Raw genomic sequence first — 25,546 nt, forward strand, 5'->3', positions numbered from 1 at the left:
CTTAGGAATAAAGAACATTTATAGGAACAAAGAACATTCTTAGGAATAAAGAACATTCTAAGGAATAAAGTACATTTATAGGAACAAAGAACATTTATAGTAATAAAGAACATTTATAGGAACAAAGAACATTGATAGGAATAAAGAACATCTGTAGGAACAAAGAACATTTATAGTAATAAAGAACATTTATAGGAACAAAGAACATTTATAGTAATAAAGAACATTTATAGGAACAAAGAACATTTATAGGAACAAAGAACATTTATAGTAATAAAGTACATTTATAGGAACAAAGAACATTGACAGGAATAAAGAACATGTATAGGAACAAAGAACATTTATAGGAATAAAGAACATTAATAGGAATAAAGAACATTAATAGGAATAAAGAACATTAATAGGAATAAAGAACATTCTTAGGAATAAAGAACATTTATAGGAATAAAAAACATTGATAGAAATAAAGAACATCTATAGGAACGAAAAACATTGATAGGAATACATAACATTTATAGGAATAAAGAACATTCTTAGGAATAAAGAACATTCTTAGGAATAAAGAACATTCTTAGGAATAAAGAACATTTATAGGAATAAATAACATTTATAGGAATAAAGAATATTTATAAAAACAAATAACATTGATAGGAATAAAGAACATCTATAAGAACAAAGAACATTTATAGGAATAAAGAACATTAATAGGAATAAAGAACTTTAGTAGGAACAAAGAACATCGATAGGAATAAAGAACATCTGTAGGAACAAAGAACATTTAAAGGAATAAAGAACATTTATAGGAACAAAGAACATTAATAGGAATAAAGAACATTGATAGGAATAAAGAACCTCTGTAGGAACAAAGAACATTTATAGTAATAAAGAACATTAATAGGAACAAAGAACATTTATAGGAACAAAGAACATTGATAGGAATAAAGAACATTTATAAGAACAAAGAACATTTATAGGAATAAAGAACATTTATAAGAACAAAGAACATTTATAGGAATAAAGAACATTAATAGGAATAAAGAACATTTATAGGAACAAAGAACATTGATAGGAATAAAGAACATCTATAGGAACAAAAAACATTGAAAGGAATAACATTTATAGGAATAAAGAACATTCTTAGGAATAAAGAACATTCTTAGGAATAAAGAACATCTATAGGAATAAATAACATTTATAGGAATAAAGAACATCTGTAGGAACAAAGAACATTTATAGGAATAAAGAACATCTGTAGGAACAAAGAACATTTATAGGAATAAAGAACATTTATAGGAACAAAGAACATTTATAAAAACAAATAACATTTAAAGGAACAAAGAACATTTATAGGAACAAAGAACATTGATAGGAATAAAGAACATCTATAAGAACAAAGAACATTTATAGGAATAAAGAACATTAATAGGAATAAAGAACTTTAATAGGAATAAAGAACATTGATAGGAATAAACAACATCTGTAGGAACAAAGAACATTTAAAGGAATAAAGAACATTTATAGGAACAAGGAACATTGATAGGAATAAAGAACATTTAAGATGAATGCAAAGTTAAAGGATGAATTCATTTTAAAATGTTTTATGCCATGTTTTTTTTTTAAAGAAAATCACAATTTGTATTGCAAAAAAAAGAAATATACAATATTTTCCCCAAATAAAATTGAAAATGTAACATTTGATGTGGATTAATTGGAGCCTTAAATAAGTTAACAATTAATGACAACATTGATTTGAATTCATTTTTATTTTTGGATTAGCCAGACAACAACTGGAGGATTGACACAACCTGCACACTTCACACACCTGCACACAACATACAACTACTTGGTGACACAACTACACAACACTACACGACCACACAACATACAACTAGTTGGTGACACAACAACAACACCACAGGTGAGATGTGTCATGTGTGTGTACACGTGTGTGTGTGTGTGTGTGTGTGTGCATGTACGTGTGTGAACACGTATGTGTGAGTGTTCATGTACGTGTGTATTTGTGTACACTTATGTGTGTGTGTACACATACGTGTGTGTACACTTACATACATACATACATATGTATGTACATACATACGTATGTATGCATAAATACATGTATACATACATATATATGTATGTATACATGTATACATATGTGTGTGCGTGTACGTGTGTGTAGATGTATGTGTGTGTGTGTGAACACGTATGTGTGTGTGTACATGTACGTGTGTGTTTGTGTGCGTGTACACTTACATACATATGTATGTATACAAACATACATATGTATGCATGTATACATACATATGTATCTAAATATACATACATATGTATGCATACATACATTCGTATGAATGTATATGTATGCATACATATACTGTATATGTATACATACATACATATGTACGTATACATATATACAGTCATACGAATGTATGTATACATACATATGTATGTATGTATGTATACATACATACGTATGTAAATATACATAAATATGTATGCATGTTTGCATGTATACATATGTATGCATGTATACATATGTATACATACGTATATACATATGTATACATACGTATATACATATGTATGTACATACAAACGTATGTATGTATACATACATACGTACATACATATGTATACATGCATACATACATACATACATATGTATGTATACATGCATTCGTATGAATGTATATATGTATGCATACATACATACATACATATATACATATATATGTATACATACGAATGTATGTATACATATGTATGTATACATGCATACATACATATGTATGTATACATACATATGTATGCATGTATACATACATATGTATGTATAAATACATACATATGTATGCATGTATACATACATATGTATGTATAAATACATACATATGTATGCATGTATACATATGTATACATACGTGTATACATATGTATACATACGTATATACATATGTATGTACATACAAACGTATGTATGTATACATACATACATACATATGTATACATACATACATACATACATATGTATGTATACATGCATTCGTATGAATGTATATATGTATGCATACATACATACATATATATGTATACATACATACATATGTATGTACATGCATACATATGTATGTACATACATACATATATATGTATGCATACATACATATGTATGTACATGCATACATATGTATGTACATACATACATACATACATATATATGTATACATACATACATATGTATGTATACAGGCATTCGTATGAATGTATATATGTATGCATACATACATACATATATATGTATACATACATACATATGTATGTACATGCATACATATGTATGTACATACATACATATATATGTATGCATACATACATATGTATGTACATGCATACATATGTATGTACATACATACAAATATATGTATACATACATACATATGTATGTATACATGCATTCGTATGAATGTATATATGTATGCATACATACATATATATGTATACATACATACATATGTATGTATACATACATTCGTATGAATGTTTATATGCATACATACATACATACATACATACATATATATATATATGTATACATACATACATATATATATATATGTATACATACATACATATATATATATATGTATACATACATACATATATATATATATGTATACATACATACATATATATATATCAGTGACGTGCAGTCAGGGGAGGCAGGTGAGGCGGGGCCTCACCTGCCATCATGGAAAGAAAAAAAAAGAAAAAAGTAAAAAAAAAAAAATAATTAAATGGTTATATGTATCCAGTGATTATACTATAAAGTTATTTTCCATTTAACTTCACCAGTTTTAGATTATTTTTTATTAAAAATCGCTGAATTTTCACATTTGCCGTTCAAATACTGAGAAGAGACTTGCGTGAGTGAACATACATATGTATGTACATACATACATATGTATGTACATACATATATATGTATGTTCATATGTATGTATGAACATACATATGTATGTATGAACATACATATGTATGTTCATACATATGTATGTTCATACATACATATGTATGTATGAACATACATATGTATGTATGAACATACATATGTATGTTCATACATATGTATGTTCATACATACATATGTATGATCATACATATGTATGTATGTTCAAACATACATATGTATGTATGTATGTACATATATGTATGTATGAACATACATATGTTCATACATGCATATGTATGTTTGAACATACATATGTTTGTTCATACATACATATGTATGTTCATACATGTGTGTATGAACATACATATGTATGTTTGAACATACATATGTATGTTCATATGTATGTATGTATGAACATACATATGTATGTTCATACATACATATATGTATGAACATACATATGTATGTTCGTATGTATGTTTGAACATACATATGTATGTATGTATGTATGAACATACATATGTATGTTCATATGTATGTATGTATGTATGTATGAACATACATATGTTTGTTCATACATATGTATGTTTGAACATACATATGTATGTATGAACAAACATATGTATGTTCATACATACATATGTATGTTTGAACATACGTATGTATGTATGTATGTATGAACATACATATGTATGTATGAACATACATATGTATTTTCATATGTATGAACATACATATGTATGTATGAACATACATATGTATTTTCATATGTATGAACATACATATGTATGCTCAAACATACATATGTATGTATTAACATACATATGTTTGTTCATACATACATATGTATGTTCAAACATACATATGTATGTTTGAACATACATACATACATATGTATGATCATACATATGTATGTATGAACATACATATGTATCTTCATAAATACATATGAACATATGTATGTTCATAAATACATATGAACATACATACATACGAACATACACATGTATGTTCAAACACACAAATGTATGAACATACATATGTATGTATGAACATACATATGTATGTTCAAACATACATATGTATGTATGAACATACATATGTATGAACATACATATGTATGTACATACATATGTATGTACATACATACATACATATGTATGAACATATATATGTATGTTCATATGTATGTATGTATGTATGTATGTATGAACATACATATGTATGTATGTATGAACATACATATGTATGTTCATACATATGTATGTTCATACATACATATGTATGATCATACATATGTATGTATGTATGTATGTATGTATGTTCAAACATACATATGTATGTATGTATGTACATATATGTATGTATGAACATACATATGTTCATACATGCATATGTATGTTTGAACATACATATGTTTGTTCATACATACATATGTATGTTCATACATGTGTGTATGAACATACATATGTATGTTTGAACATACATATGTATGTTCATATGTATGTATGTATGTATGTATGAACATACATATGTATGTTCATACATACATATATGTATGAACATACATATGTATGTTCATATGTATGTATGTTTGAACATACATATGTATGTTCAAACATACGTATGTATGAACATACATATGTATGTTCATACACACATGTATGTTCATATGTATGTATGTTTGAACATACATATGTATGTATGTATGTATGAACATACATATGTATGTTCGTATGTATGTATGTATGTATGTATGTATGTATGAACATACATATGTTTGTTCATACATATGTATGTTTGAACATACATATGTATGTATGAACAAACATATGTATGTTCATACATACATATGTATGTTTGAACATACATATGTATGTATGAACAAACATATGTATGTTCATACATACATATGTATGTTTGAACATACGTATGTATGTATGTATGTATGTATGAACATACATATGTATGTATGAACATACATATGTATTTTCATATGTATGAACATACATATGTATGCTCAAACATACATATGTATGTATTAACATACATATGTTTGTTCATACATACATATGTATGTTCAAACATACATATGTATGTTTGAACATACATACATATGTATGATCATACATATGTATGTATGAACATACATATGTATCTTCATAAATACATATGAACATACATATGTATGTTCATAAATACATATGAACATACATACATACGAACATACACATGTATGTTCAAACACACAAATGTATGAACATACATATGTATGTATGAACATACATATGTATGTTCATACATACATATGTATGTATGAACAAACATGTATGTTCAAACATACATATGTATGTATGAACATACATATGTATGAACATACATATGTATGTACATACATATGTATGTACATACATACATATGTATGAACATACATATGTATGTACATACATATGTATGTACATACATACATACATATGTATGAACATATATATGTATGTTCATATGTATGTATGTATGTATGTATGTATGAACATACATATGTATGTATGAACATACATATGTATGTTCATACATACATATGTATGATCATACATATGTATGTATGTATGTTCAAACATACATATGTATGTATGTACATATATGTATGTATGAACATACATATGTTCATACATGCATATGTATGTTTGAACATACATATGTTTGTTCATACATACATATGTATGTTCATACATGTGTGTATGAACATACATATGTATGTTTGAACATACATATGTATGTTCATATGTATGTATGTATGTATGTATGTATGAACATACATATGTATGTTCATACATACATATATGTATGAACATACATATGTATGTTCATATGTATGTATGTTTGAACATACATATGTATGTTCAAACATACGTATGTATGAACATACATATGTATGTTCATACACACATGTATGTTCATATGTATGTATGTTTGAACATACATATGTATGTATGTATGTATGTATGTATGAACATACATATGTATGTTCATATGTATGTATGTATGAACATACATATGTTTGTTCATACATATGTATGTTTGAACATACATATGTATGTATGAACAAACATATGTATGTTCATACATACATATGTATGTTTGAACATACGTATGTATGTATGTATGTATGTATGTATGAACATACATATGTATGTATGAACATACATATGTATTTTCATATGTATGAACATACATATGTATGCTCAAACATACATATGTATGTATTAACATACATATGTTTGTTCATACATACATATGTATGTTCATACATACATATGTATGTTCAAACATACATATGTATGTTTGAACATACATACATACATACATATGTATGATCATACATATGTATGTATGAACATACATATGTATGTTCATAAATACATATGAACATACATACATACGAACATACACATGTATGTTCAAACACACAAATGTATGAACATACATATGTATGTTCATACATATGTATGTATGAACAAACATGTATGTTCAAACATACATATGTATGTATGAACATACATATGTATGAACATACATATGTATGTACATACATATGTATGTATGAACATATATATGTATGTTCATTTGTATGTATGTATGTATGTATGTATGTATGTATGAACATACATATGTATGTTCATACATATGTATGTTCAAACATACATATGTATGATCATACATATGTATGTATGTTCAAACATACATATGTATGTATGTACATATATGTATGTATGAACATACATATGTTCATACATGCATATGTATGTTTGAACATACATATGTTTGTTCATACATACATATGTATGTTCATACATGTGTGTATGAACATACATATGTATGTTTGAACATACATATGTATGTTCATATGTATGTATGTATGTATGTATGTATGAACATACATATGTATGTTCATACATACATATATGTATGAACATACATATGTATGAACATACATATGTATGTTCATATGTATGTATGTTTGAACATACATATGTATGTTCAAACATACGTATGTATGAACATACATATGTATGTTCATACACACATGTATGTTCATATGTATGTATGTTTGAACATACATATGTATGTATGTATGTATGTATGAACATACATATGTATGTTCATATGTATGTATGTTTGAACATACATACATATGTATGTTCATATGTATGTATGTTTGAACATACATATGTATGTTCATACATACATACATATGAACATACATACATATGAACATACATATGTATGTTCATATGTATGTATGTTTGAACATACATACATATGTATGTTCATATGTATGTATGTTTGAACATACATATGTATGTTCATACATACATACATATGAACATACATATGTATGTTCATACATTTGTATGTTTGAACATACTTATGTATGTTCGTATGTATGTATGTTCATATGTATGTATGAACATACATATGTATGTTCATACACATGTAAGTTCATACACACATGTATGAACATGTGTATGTATGTTTGAACATACATACATATGTATGTTCATATGTATGTATGTTTGAACATACATATGTATGTTCAAACATACATATATGTATGTTCATACATACATATATGTATGAACATACATATGTATTGTGAAGACGTCTCTGTCTCGGGTTCTTCTGGGACCACAGGAAAGGGCACAACACTTTGGGTCGGCGTTATACAATTCTTTTAATTCAATTCTCACACAAGTCTCTGTCGGCTTTTCAGCTCTCCTCCTCCTCACAATGTCTCACTTTTGGGCTTTTCAGCACTCTTCCGTGGCTTTTCAGCTGCTTTCCAGGTCCCCTCTGCTCTCATGGTCTCCGACGCTGCTTAATAAAGGAACAGGTGATTAGATAACTCGTTCCAGCTGAGTCATCCACTCACCTGTCTGCTGCTTCATGGCCGGCCTCCGCACACACCCCGCCCGCAGGGAACGCGCGAACCACGCCCCTCTCCACATGTATGTTCATACATATGTATGTATGTATGAACATACATATGTTTGTTCATACATATGTATGTATGAACATACATATGTATGTTTGAACAAACATATGTATGTTTGAACATACATACATACATATGTATGATCATACATATGTATGTTCATATGCATGTTCATACACACATATGTATGAACATACACATATGTATGAACATACATAAATATGAACATACATATGTATGTTCATACACACAAATGTATGAACAAACATGTATGTTCATACACACATATGTATGAACAAACATATGTATGTATGTTCAAACATACATACATATGAACATACATATGTATGTTTGAACATACATGTTTATATGTTCGTATGTGTGTATGTATGAACATACATATGTTTATATGTTCATACATGTGTGCATGTATGAACATACATATGTATGTATGAACATACGTATGTATGAACATACATACATATGTATGTTCATACATATGTATGTTCATACATACATACATATGAACATACATATGTATGTTCATACATTTGTATGTTTGAACATACATATGTATGTTCGTATGTATGTATGTTCATATGTATGTATGAACATACATATGTATGTTCATACACATGTAAGTTCATACACACATGTATGAACATACATATGTATGTTCAAACATACATGTATGAACATACATATGTATGTTCATACATATATATGTATGAACATACATATGTATGTTTTTATGTATGTGTATATGTATGTTTATATGTATGAATGTAAATATGAACATATGTATGTATGAACCTACATATGTATGTTCAAACATACATATGTATGTATGATTATATAAACATATGTATGTTCATACATACATATGTTTGTTCATATATATGTATGTATGAACATACATATGTATGTATGAACAAACATATGTATGTTTGAGCATACATATATGTTCATACATATGAACATACATATGTATGTTCATACATACATATGTTCATATTTATGTATGTTCAAACATGCATATGTATGTATGTATGTATGTATGTATGAACATACCTATGTATGTTCATATGTATACATACATATGAACATACAAACACATGAACCTACATATGTATGTTCATATGTATGTATGTTCATACATATATATGTATGAACATACATATGTATGTTCATACATACATATATATGTATGAACATACATATGTATGTTCAAACATACATATGTATGTATGAACATACATATGTATGAACATACATACATATGTAGGTTCATACATACATATGTATGATCATACATATGAACATACATACATATGAACATACATATGTATGTTCATATGTATGTATGTATGTATGAACATACATGTGTATGTATGAACCTACATATGTATGTATGTTCATACATACATATGTAGGTTCATACATACATATGTATGTTCATACATATATATGTATGAACATACATATGTATGTTTATATGTATGTATGTATGAACATACATATGTATGTATGAACATACATATGTATGATCATACATATGAACATACATATGTATGTTCATATTTATGTATGTTCATACATACATACATATGAACATACACACATATGTATGTTCATACATACATATGTAGGTTCATACATACATACATATGAACATACATATGTATGTTCATACATACATATGAACATACATGTGTGTATGTTCATATGTATGATCATACATATGTATGTTCATACATACATATGTATGTTCATACATACATATGTAGGTTCATACATACATATGTATGTTCATACATATATATGTATGAACATACATATGTATGTTTATATGTATGTATGTATGAACATACATATGTATGTATGAACATACATATGTATGATCATACATATCATACATATGAACATACATACATATGAACATACATATGTATGTTCATATGTATGTTTGAACATACATATGTATGTTCATACATACATATGTAGGTTCATACATATATATGTATGAACATACATATGTATGTTTATATGTATGTATGAACATACATATGTATGTATGTATGAACATACATACATATGAACATACATATGTATGATCATATTTATGTATGTTCATACATACATACATATGAACATACATATGTGTGTATGTTCATATGTATATGTATGATCATACATATGTATGTATGAACCTACATATGTATGTTCATACATACATATGTATGTTCATACATACATACATATGAACATACATATATATGTTCATACATATGTATGTACATACATATGTATGTTCATACATATGTATGTTCATACATACATATGTATGTTTGAACATACATGTTTGTTCATACATACATATGTATGTTTATATGTATGTATGTATGAACATACATATGTATGTATGAACAAACATATATGTTCATATGTATGTATGTTTAAACATACATATGTATGTTCATACATACATATATATGAACAAACATATGTATGTATGTATGAACATACATATGTTTATATAATCATACATACATATGTATGAACATACACATGTTCATATGTATGTATGTTTGAACATACATAAATATGAACATATGTATGTATGAACATACATATGTATGCTCAAACATACATATGTATGCATGAACATACATATGTTTGTTCATACATACATATGTATGTTCATACACACATGTATGAACAAACATATGTTTATATAATCATACATACATTTGTATGTTTGAACATACATATGTATTTTTGAACATACATATGTATGTTCATACATACATACATACATATGAACATACATATATATGTTTTAACATACATATGTATGTTCATACATATATATGTATGTTCATACATACATATATATGAACAAACATATGTATGTATGTATGTATGAACATACATATGTTTATATAATCATACATACATATGTATGAACATACACATGTTCATATGTATGTATGTTTGAACATACATAAATATGAACATATGTATGTATGTATGAACAAACATATATGTTCATACATATGTGTGTATGAACATACATATGTTTGTTCATACATATGTGTGTATTAACATACATATGTATGTTCATATATATGCATGTTCATACACACATATGTATGAACATACATACATATGTATGTTCATATGTATGTATGTTTGAACATACATAAATATGAACATATGTATGTATGTCCATACATATGTATGTAAGTATGTATGAACAAACATGTATGTTCATACATATGTGTGTATGAACATGTATATGTTTGTTCATACATGTGTGTATGAACATACATATGTATGTATGAACAAACATGTATGTTCATACATGTGTGTATGAACATACATATGTATGTTTGAACATACATAAATATGAACATATGTATGTATGTCCATACATATGTATGTAAGTATGTATGAACAAACATGTATGTTCATACATATGTGTGTATGAACATGTATATGTTTGTTCATACATGTGTGTATGAACATACATATGTATGTATGAACAAACATGTATGTTCATACATGTGTGTATGAACATACATATGTTTGTTCATACATATGTGTGTATGAACATACATATGTATGTATGAACAAACATGTATGTTCATACATGTGTGTATGAACATACATATGTTTGTTCATACATATGTGTGTATGAACATACATATGTATGTATGAACAAACATGTATGTTCAAACATACATATGTATGCTTGATTATACATACATACATATGTTCATACACACATGTATGAACATACATATGTATGTTCATACATGCATACATATGAACATACACATGTATGTTCATACACACATGTACGAACATACATATGTATGTACATACATACATACATATATATGTATACATACATACATATGTATGTTCGTACATGTGTGTATGAACATACATGTGTATGTTCATATGTATGCATGTATGAACATACATATGTATGTTCATACATGTGTGTATGAACATACATATGTATGTTCATATGTATGTATGTTTGAACATACATATGTATGTTCAAACATACGTATGTATGAACAAACATATGTATGTTCATACACACATATGTACGAACATACATACATATGAACATACATATGTATGTTCATATGTATGTATGTTTGAACATACATATGTATGTATGTATACATATATATGTATGTATGTATGCATACATATATACATTCATACGAATGCATGTATACATACATATGTATGTATGTATACATATATATGTATGTACATACATATGTATGCATGTACATACATATGTATGTATGTATACATATATATGTATGTATGTATGCATACATATATACATTCATACGAATGCATGTATACATACATATGTATGTTCGTACATGTGTGTATGAACATACATGTGTATGTTCATATGTATGCATGTATGAACATACATATGTATGTTCATACATGTGTGTATGAACATACATATATATGTTCATATGTATGTATGTTTGAACATACATATGTATGTATGTATACATATATATGTATGTATGTATGTATGCATACATATATACATTCATACGAATGCATGTATACATACATATGTATGTATGTATACATATATATGTATGTACATACATATGTATGCATGTACATACATATGTATGTATGTATACATATATACATTCATACGAATGCATGTATACATACATATGTATGTTTGTATACATATATATGTATGTACATACATATGTATGTTTGAACATACATATGTATGTATGAACATATATGTATATATGTATGTATGCATACATATATACATTCATACGAATGCATGTATACATACATATGTATGTATGCATGTATACATACGTATGTATGTATGTATACATACATACGTTTGTATGTATGTACATACATATGTATATATGTATGTATACATATGTATACATGCATACATATGTATACATGCATACATATGTATGTATTTATACATACATACGTATGTATACATACATACATATGTATGTATGAAGATACATACATATGTATGTTCATACATTTGTATGTTTGAACATACATATGTATGTTTGAACATACATATGTATGTTCATACATACAAATGTATGTTCAAACATACAAATGTATGAACATACATATGTATGTTCATACATTTGTGTGTTTGAACATACATATGTATGTTTGAACATACATATGTATGTTCGTATGTATGTATGTTCATATGTATTTATGAACATACATATGTATGTTCATACATATGTATGTTCATACATACATATGTATGTTTGAACATACGTATGTATGTATGTATGTATGAACATACATATGTATGTATGAACATACATATGTATTTTCATATGTATGAACATACATGTGTGTATGAACATACATATGTTTCTTCATACATATGTGTGTATGAACATACATATGTATGTTAAAACATACATATGTATGTTCATACACACATATGTATGAACAAACATGTATGTTCAAACATACATATGTATGTTCATACATACATATGTATGAACAAACATGTATGTTCAAACATACATATGTATGTTCATACATATGTGTGTATGAACATACATATGTTTGTTCATACATATGTGTGTTCATACATGTGTATGAACATACATATGTATGTTCATACATACATATGTTCATACATGTGTATGAACATACATATGTATGTTCATGTACATACATAATAGGGCTGTAAATCTTTGGGTGTCCCACGATTCGATTCAATATCGATTTTGTTTCAATTCAACACGATTCTGGATTCAAAAAGATTCTCTATTCTGCTGACATGCAAGCAGAGTAGTATATTTGTGTAAACATCTTTTATAATTGTAGAGGACAATGTTTTATCAACTGATCGCAATAATGTACATTTGTTTCAACTATTAAATGAAGCAAAAATGATGACTTATTTGATCTTAGTGCAAATATTGGACACAGTGTGTTGTCCAGCTTATGAGATGTGATGCAAGTGTAAGACACTGTCACACTATTCTTCTTTTTAATAAATGTCTAATGATAATGTCAATGAGGGATTTTTAATCACTGCTATGTTGAAATTGTAACTAATATTGAAACTGTTGTTGATAATATTCATTTTTGTTTCACTACTTTTGGTTTGTTCTGTGTGGTGTTTGTGTCTCCTCTCAATTGCTCTGTTTATTGCACTTCTGAGTGTTACATATGTACATACATATGTACGTACATATGTACAAACCCCGTTTCCATATGAGTTGGGAAATGGTGTTAGATGTAAATATAAACGGAATACAATGATTTGCAAATCCTTTTCGACCCATATTCAGCTGAATATGCTACAAAGACAACATATTTGATGTTCAAACTCATAAACATTTTTTTTGTTGTTGCAAATAATCATTAACTTTAGAATTTGATGGCAGCAACACGTGACAAAGAAGTTGTGAAAGGTGGCAATAAATACTGATAAAGTTGAGGAATGCTCATCAAACACTTATTTGGAACATCCCACAGGTGTGCAGGCTAATTGGGAACAGGTGGGTGCCATGATTGGGTATAAAAGGAGATTCCATGAAATGCTCAGTCATTCACAAACAAGGATGGGGCGAGGGTCACCACTTTGTCAACAAATGCGTGAGCAAATTGTTGAACAGTTTAAGAAAAACCTTTCTCAAGCAGCTATTGCAAGGAATTGAGGGATTTCACCATCTACGCTCCGTATTATCATCAAAGGGTTCAGAGAATGTGGAGAAATCACTGCACGTAAGCAGCTAAGCCCGTGACCTTCCATCCCTCAGGCTGTACATCATCAACAAGCCACATCAGTGTGTAAAGGATATCACCACATGGAACACTTCAGAAACCCACTGTCAGTAACTACAGTTGGTCGCTACATCTGTAAGTGCAAGTTAAAACTCTCCTATGCAAGGCGAAAACTGTTGATCAACAACACCCAGAAACGCTGTGGGCTTTGCTGGGCCTGAGCTCATCTAAGATGGACTGATACAAAGTGGAAAAGTGTTCTGTGGTCTGACGAGTCCACATTTCAAATTGTTTTTGGAAACTGGGGACGTCGTGTCCTCCGGACCAAAGAGGAAAAGAACCATCCGGATTGTTCTAGGCGCAAAGTGTAAAAGGCAGCATGTGTGATGGTATGGGGGTGTATTAGTGCCCAAGACATGGGTAACTTACACATCTGTGAAGGCGCCAATAATGCTGAAAGGTACATACAGGTTTTGGAGCAACATATGTTGCCATCCAAGCAACGTTACCATGGACGCCCCTGCTTATTTCAGCAAGACAATGCCAAGCCACGTGTTACATCAACGTGGCTTCATAGTAAAAGAGTGCGGGTACTAGACTGGCCTGCCTGTAGTCCAGACATTGAAAATGTGTGGCGCATTATGAAGCCTAAAATAGCACAAGGGACTGTTGAACAACTTAAGCTGTACATCAAGCAAGAATGGCAAAGAATTCCACTTCAAAAATGTGTCTCCTCAGTTCCCAAACCTTTACTGAGTGTTGTTAAAAGGAAAGGCCATGTAACACAGTGGTGAACATGCCCTTTCCCAACTACTTTGGCACGTGTTGCAGCCATGAAATTCTAAGTTAATTATTATTTGCAAAAAAAAATAAAGTTTATGAGTTTGAACATCAAATATGTTGTCTTTGTAGCATATTCAACTGAATATGGCTTGAAAAGGATTCGCAAATCATTGTATTCCGTTTATATTTACATCTAACACCATTTCCCAAAGCATATGGAAACGGGGTTTGTACATATATACATACATACATATGTATGTATGTATAAACATATATACTGTACATACATATGTATGTACGTATAAACATATATACTGTACATATGTATGTATGTACGTACATGTATACATACATAAGAATGTATGTATGTATACATACATACGTATGTATGTAAACATATGTATGTATGTATACATATGTATGTATGCATATGTATACACATGTATATATGTATGTATACATATGTATGCATACATATATACATGTTCTTTATTCCTATAGATGTTCTTTATTCCTATAGATGTTCTTTGTTCCTATAAATGTTCTTTATTCCTATGAATGTTATTTATTCCTATGAATGTTCTTTATTCTTGGCTGCTTGTAAACAAAAGGTTGCTGCCTGACAATAAACATCTCCTCATTTCAACTTCACCATTTCATCAATTTGACTTTCTTATCTTATCATGTTGACTTTTTGCTTCACAATTATGACTTTTTATCACATCATTTTGAATTTGATCTCATTATTTTACATTTTTATCTCCTAATTGTGACATTTTATCTCGAAATTGTGACATTTTATCTTGTAATTGTGACATTTATCTCATAATTATGACATTTATCTCATAATTGTGACATTTTTTCTCCTAATTATGACATTTAATCTCATAATTGTAACATTTTAACTCATAATTGTAACATTTTAACTCATAATTGTAACATTTTATCTCGTAATTGTAACATATTTTCTCGTAATTATGAAATTTTATCTCAAAATTGTGGCATTTTATCTAATATTTTTGACATTTTATCTCGTAATTGTGTCATTTTATCTCATAATTATGACATTTTATCTCGTAATTGTGACATTTTATCTCGAAATTGTGACATTTTATCTCGTAATTATGACATTTTATCTCAAACTTGTGACATTTTATCTTATATTTTTGACATTTTATCTTGTAATTTTGACATTTTATCTCCTAATTATGACATTAAATCTCAAAATTGTGACATCTTAACTAATATTTTTGACATTTTATCTCATAATTGTGACATTTTATCTTGTGATTACGACTTTTTATCTCATAATTATGACATTTTATCTCAAACTTGTGACATTTTATCTAATATTTTTGACATTTTATCTCATAATTGTGACATTTAATCTCATAATTGTAACATTTTATCTCGTAATTGTAACATTTTAACTCATAATTGTAACATTTTATCTCGTAATTGTAACATTTTTTTCTCGTAATTATGAAATTTTGTCTCAAAATTGTGGCATTTTATCTAATATTTTTGACATTTTATCTCGTAATTGTGACATTTTATCTCATAATTATGACATTTATCTCCTAATTGTGAAATTTTATCTCCTAATTATGACATTTTATCTCATAATTGTGACATTTTATCTCGTAATTGTGACATTTTATCTCATAATTATGACATTTATCTCATAATTGTGACATTTTATCTCCTAATTATGACATTTTATCTCATAATTGTGACATTTTATCTCGTAATTGTGACATTTTATCTCAAAATTGTGACATTTTATCTCGTAATTGTGACATTTTATCTCGAAATTGTGACATTTAATCTCGAAATTGTGACATTTAATCTCGAAATTGTGACATTTAATCTCGAAATTGTGACATTTAATCTCGTAATTGTGACATTTTATCTCAAACTTGTAACATTTTATCTTATATTTTAGACATTTTATCTTGTAATTCTGACATTTTATCTACTAATTATGACATTTTACCTCCTAATTATGACATTTTATCTCATAATTATGACTTTTGATCTCAAAATTGTGACATCTTAACTAATATTTTTGACATTATATCTCATAATTGTGACATTATATCTCATAATTGTGACATTTTATCTTGTGATTACGACTTTTTTATCTCATAATTATGACATTTTATCTCAAACTTGTGACATTTTATCTAATATTTTTGACATTTTATCTCATAATTGTGACATTTAATCTCATAATTGTAACATTTTATCTCGTAATTGTAACATTTTTTTCTCGTAATTATGAAATTTTGTCTCAAAATTGTGGCATTTTATCTAATATTTTTGACATTTTATCTCGTAATTGTGACATTTTATCTCATAATTATGACATTTATCTCCTAATTGTGAAATTTTATCTCCTAATTATGACATTTTATCTCATAATTGTGACATTTTATCTCGTAATTGTGACATTTTATCTCATAATTATGACATTTATCTCATAATTGTGACATTTTATCTCCTAATTATGACATTTTATCTCATAATTGTGACATTTTATCTCGTAATTGTGACATTTTATCTCAAAATTGTGACATTTTATCTCGTAATTGTGACATTTTATCTCGAAATTGTGACATTTAATCTCGAAATTGTGACATTTAATCTCGAAATTGTGACATTTAATCTCGAAATTGTGACATTTAATCTCGTAATTGTGACATTTTATCTCAAACTTGTAACATTTTATCTTATATTTTAGACATTTTATCTTGTAATTCTGACATTTTATCTACTAATTATGACATTTTACCTCCTAATTATGACATTTTATCTCCTAATTATGACATTTTATCTCATAATTATGACTTTTGATCTCAAAATTGTGACATCTTAACTAATATTTTTGACATTATATCTCATAATTGTGACATTATATCTCATAATTGTGACATTTTATCTTGTGATTACGACTTTTTATCTCATAATTATGACATTTTATCTCAAACTTGTGACATTTTATCTAATATTTTTGACATTTTATCTCATAATTGTGACATTTAATCTAATATTTTTGACATTTTATCTCATAATTGTGACATTTAATCTCATAATTGTAACATTTTATCTCGTAATTGTAACATTTTTTTCTCGTAATTATGAAATTTTGTCTCAAAATTGTGGCATTTTATCTAATATTTTTGACATTTTATCTCGTAATTGTGACATTTTATCTCATAATTATGACATTTATCTCCTAATTGTGAAATTTTATCTCCTAATTATGACATTTTATCTCATAATTGTGACATTTTATCTCGTAATTGTGACATTTTATCTCAAAATTGAGACATTTTATCTCGTAATTGTGACATTTTATCTCGAAATTGTGACATTTAATCTCGAAATTGTGACATTTAATCTCGTAATTGTGACATTTTATCTCAAACTTGTAACATTTTATCTTATATTTTTGACATTTTATCTTGTAATTCTGACATTTTATCTCCTAATTATGACATTTTATCTCCTAATTATGACATTTTATCTCATAATTATGACATTTTATCTCAAAATTGTGACATCTTAACTATTTTTGACATTATATCTCATAATTGTGACATATCTCATAATTGTGACATTTTATCTTGTGATTACGACTTTTTATCTCATAATAATGACATTTTATCTCAAACTTGTGACATTTTATCTAATATTTTTGACATTTTATCTCATAATTGTGACATTTTTTTCTCCTAAATATGACATTTAATCTCATAATAGTGACATTTAATGTCATAATTGTAACATTTTATCTCATAATTATGACATTTTATCTCAAACTTGTGACATTTTATCTAATATTTTTGACATTTTATCTCATAATTGTGAAATTTTTTCTCCTAATTATGACATTTTATCTCATAATAGTGACATTTAATCTCATAATTGTAACATTTTATCTCATAATTGTAACATATTTTCTCGTAATTATGAAATCTTATCTCAAAATTGTGGCATTTTATCTAATATTTTTGACATTTTATCTCGTAATTGTGACATTTTATCTCGTAATTATGACATTTTATCTCGTAATTGTGACATTTTATCTCGTAATTATGACATTTTATCTCAAACTTGTGACATTTTATCTTATATTTTTGACATTTCATCTCATAATTGTGACATTTCATCTCATAATTGTGACATTTTCTCTCCAATTGTGACATTAACTCAAAATTGTGAAATTTTTCCTCATAATTGTGACATTTTATCTAATAATTTTTGGGCTTAGGGCTTTAGATCGTCTCTTTTCTCGAAGTCTTTTAAACTTTGAACATTCTGAATTCAAATGTAACTTTTCAGCAAGAATTAAACATGATCTCATCCTTTAACTTTGCATTCATCTTTTTGCCCTTTTAACTTGAAACATTAAACCATAAACCTTTTAACTTTAACCATTGGCCATTTTAACTTAAGCTTAACCCATTTAGGTGTGCTTGAAACTTTAAAAGAAGTTGCTTTTACCTGGTCCAACACAGAATCAAAGTGGTTCAAGTTGAAGTCAGCACTTCAAACAAACAAATGAAAATAGTTGAGTCAGCAAATGAAGAAGCTTGTTAAACATATTTAAGTAAGCATTTCAAATGAAGAAGCATATTTACCCGCTTTTGGTGTGTTTGGAGCAACTTGTAGAGTAGATCTTGCAGCTTGTTTGGTGAATGAGTCTGACTGAACCTCCATTCCTTCCCAGGTGCCTTCAATCACTCATTTGGCGGCCAAACAGTACACAGGATCTCTCTCCACTACAGAATAATACAGTACACAGTACACACACTACACAGTACACAGTCCACAGTACACACAGTACACAGTACACAAGATCTCTCTCCACAGCTCCAAGCGTCAGTGCTCACTCTAGCTCATGAATTCAATTATTTACAGTATGCTTACATGTGGAAATAATAATAATAATAATAAATAAAATAATCTATAATAATATCAATAATAATAATAATAGTAATAGGTAAATAAAACATAAAATAGTCTCAAATAAATTAAATAAAAAACAGTATATAAAATATATACATCAGCAAATAAGACAAATATATATTAAGAAAAAGGGACTACAAAGTTTTCCAGCATGTAGGGCATGGATTGACTGACTTTTTAACTTCACACATATTTTGGCTTTCTTTCATTGTGACATTTTATCTCATAGTTGTAACATTTTATCTCCTAATTATGACATTTTATCTCAAAATTGTGACATTTTATCTAATATTTTTGACATTTTATCTCGTAATTATGACATTTTATCTCGTAATCATGACATTTTATCACAAAATTGTGACATTTTATCTAATATTTTTGACATTTTATCTCATAGTTGTGACATTTGATCTCGTCATCATGACATTTTATCTCAAAATTGTGACATTTTATCTAATATTTTTTACATTTTATCTCGTAATTGTGACATTTTATCTCCTAATTATGACATTTGTCTCAAAATTGTGACATTTTATCTAATATTTTTGACATTTTATATCATAATTGTGACATTTTTGTTGTGATTATGACATTTTGTCTCCTAATTATGACATTTATCTCAAAATTGTGACATTTTAGCTCATATTTTTGACATTTTATATCATAATTGTGACATTTTTCTTGTGATTATGACATTTTATCTCCTAATTATAACATTTATCTCAAAATTGTGACATTTTATCTCATAATTGTGACATTTTATTTCGTGATTATGACTTTTTATCTCCTAATTGTGACATTTTATCTAATTGTAACATTTTATCTCATAATTGTGACATTTTATCTCAATTTTTACATTTTATCTCAAAATTGTGACATTTTATCTCATAATTGTGACATTTTATCTCATAATTGTAATATTTTATCTCATAATTGTGACATTTTATCTCATAATTGTGACATTTTATCTCATAATTGTAACATGTTATCTCATAATTGTGACATTTTATCCTATAATTGTGACATTTTATCTCATAATTGTAACATTTTATCTCAGAATTGTGACATTTTATCTCAAAATTGTGACATTTTATCTCATAATTGTGACATTTTATCTCATAATTGTGACATTTTATCTCAAAATTGTAATATTTTATCTCATAATTGTGACATTTTATCTCATAATTGTGACATTTTATCTCATAATTGTAACATTTTATCTCATAATTGTGACATTTTATCTCATAATTGTGACATTTTATCCTATAATTGTGACATTTTATCTCATAATTGTGACATTTTATCTCATAATTGTAACATTTTGTCTCCTAATTGTAAGATTTGATCTCATAATTGTGACATTTTATCTCATAATTATAAAAAATGTTCTTGTAATTATGACATTTTATCTCAAAATTGTGACATTTTATCTAATATTTTTGACATTTTATCTCATAATCGTGACATTTTTCTTGTGATTATGACATTTTATCTCCTAATTGTGACATTTTATCTCTTAATTGTGACATTTTATCTAATATTTTTGACATTTTATATCATAATTGTGACATTTTTGTTGTGATTATGACATTTTGTCTCCTAATTATGACATTTATCTCAAAATTGTGACATTTTAGCTCATATTTTTGACATTTTATCTCATAATCGTGTCTATGTTGTGGGAACCAGAATATTGTTAGCAGAAAGAAACAACCCCTTCTGTGTGAGTGGGTGTGGATGAGTGTGAATGGGGGAGGGAGGTTTTTTGGGTTGATGCACTAATTGAAAGTGTGACATTTTATCTCCTAATTATGACATTTTATCTCAAAATTGTGACATTTAATCCAATATTTTTTACATTTTATGTCATAATTGTGACATTTTATCTCGTGATCATGACATTTATCTCAAAATTGTGACATTTTATCTAATATTTTTGACATTTTATCTCCTAATTATGACATTTATCTAATATTTTTGACATTTTATCTCGTAATTGTGATCTTTTTCTCATGATTTTGACATTTTATCTCGTAATTGTGACATTTTATCTCGTAATTGTGACATTTTATCTCGTAATTGTGACATTTTATCTCAAAATTGTAACATTTAATCTATGACATAAAAAGTACAAAGTTGACAACACACAATAATATAAATTAATATAGTGCAAAAGGTAATGTATAGTATGTAATTATGACATTTTATCCCAAAAATGTGACATAGTATCTAGAATTTTTGACATTTTATCTCATAATTGTGACATTTTATCTCGTGATCATGACATTTTATCTCCTAATTATGACATTTACCTCAAAATTGTAACATTTTATCAAATATTTTTGACATTTTATCTCCTAATTATGACATTTATCTCAAAATTGTGACATTTTATCTCATAATTGTGACATTTGATCTCGTAATTATGACATTTTATCTCAAAATTGTGACATTTATCTCGTGATTATGACATTTTATCTCAAAATTGTGACATTTTATCTAATATTTTTGACATTTTATCTCGGAATTATGACATTTTATCTCGTAATCATGATATTTTATCACAAAATTGTGACATTTTATCTAATATTTTTGACATTTTATCTCATAATTGTGACATTTGATCTCGTCATCATGACATTTTATCACAAAATTGTGACATTTGATCTAATATTTTTGACATTTTATCTCGTAATTGTGACATTTTATCTCCTAATTATGACATTTATCTAAAAATTGTGACATTTTATCTAATATTTTTGACATTTTATCTCATAATTGTGACATTTTTCTTGTGATTATGACATTTTATCTCCTAATTATGACATTTATCTCAAAATTGTGACATTTTATCTCCTAATTGTGACATTTTATCTCGTGATTATGACTTTTTATCTCGTGATTATGACTTTTTATCTCATAATTGTGACATTTTATCTCCTAATTGTAACATTTTATCTCATATTTGTGACATTTTATCTTATAATTGTGACATTTTATCTCATAATTGTGACATTTTATCTCATAATTGTAACATTTTATCTTATAATTGTGACATTTTATCTCATAATTGTGACATTTTATCTCCTAACTAACATTTTATCTCATAATTGCGACATTTTATCTCATAATTGTGACATTTTATCTCCTAATTGTAACATTTTATCTCATAATTGTGACATTTTATCTTATAATTGTGACATTTTATCTAATATTTTTGACATGTTATCTCTTGATCATGACATGTTATCTCGTAATTATGACATTTTATCTCAATTGTGACATTTTACTAATATTTTTTACATTTGATCTCCTAATTGTGACATTTATCTCAAAATTGTGACATTTTATCTAATATTTTTGACATTTCATGTCATAATTGTGACATTTTTCTTGTGATTATGACATTTTATCTCCTAATTATGACATTTATCTCAAAATTGTGACATTTTCTCTCATAATTGTGACATTTTTCTTGTGATTATGACATTTAATCTCCTATTTATGACATTTATCTCAAAATTGTGACATTTTCTCTCATAATTGTGACATTTTATCTTTTAAATTAAAAAAATTTAAGAATAAAAAAACCTCATAACAGACATACCTTGTTTTGACAGGACCAAAAAGAAGAGGGCGTCACACAGTCCAGTCTTTCTCTCCACTACAGAAGAAAGAAAGAAAGAAAGAAATAAAGAAATAAATAAATAAAGCACACTCATTGTTTTTGACCCCTGCACAAACTCACCAGGAAACCCCGTAATAACTGCCGATAGCATTAAGCTAATCCACACATTATTTAGCATATCAAATTACGCTTTTTTACAACAATTTAACGAACAGAAAGTTCGGGGAATTTAACCCGCATGCTTAACAGCACGCCACAAGACAGTGTGCATTCTTATAACATACTTTAAGAGCGACAAGTGTATACCAAACTAAAGGTAGAGAGACATAAACATGACTTACCTGCTCCCAGTGTCAGTGCTCACGGAAGCTGCTCACGCATGTGCCACCGCCAAATCACTCCCCGGGGA

General features: G+C 27.3%; 1 long non-coding RNA gene across 3 annotated transcripts; it reads right to left on the reverse strand.

The window, feature by feature from the left end:
* Window positions 1–8,675: 8,675 nt before the first annotated feature.
* Window positions 8,676–25,194, reverse strand: LOC133617342 (uncharacterized). Of its 3 annotated transcripts, XR_009816982.1 has the most exons (4): window positions 25,117–25,194; window positions 21,182–21,322; window positions 21,045–21,087; window positions 8,676–8,827 (listed from the first exon to the last, which is right to left on the reverse strand). It is a non-coding gene; the product is annotated as an uncharacterized lncRNA (long non-coding RNA). The 3 variants fall into 3 exon arrangements; XR_009816981.1 differs by lacking the exon at window positions 25,117–25,194 and having other exon boundaries at window positions 21,182–21,361; XR_009816983.1 differs by lacking the exon at window positions 25,117–25,194 and having other exon boundaries at window positions 8,676–8,830; window positions 21,182–21,361.
* Window positions 25,195–25,546: the final 352 nt, after the last annotated feature.

Source organism: Nerophis lumbriciformis, linkage group LG16, assembly GCF_033978685.3.
Source record: "Nerophis lumbriciformis linkage group LG16, RoL_Nlum_v2.1, whole genome shotgun sequence".
Taxonomy (NCBI): Eukaryota; Metazoa; Chordata; class Actinopteri; order Syngnathiformes; family Syngnathidae; genus Nerophis; species Nerophis lumbriciformis.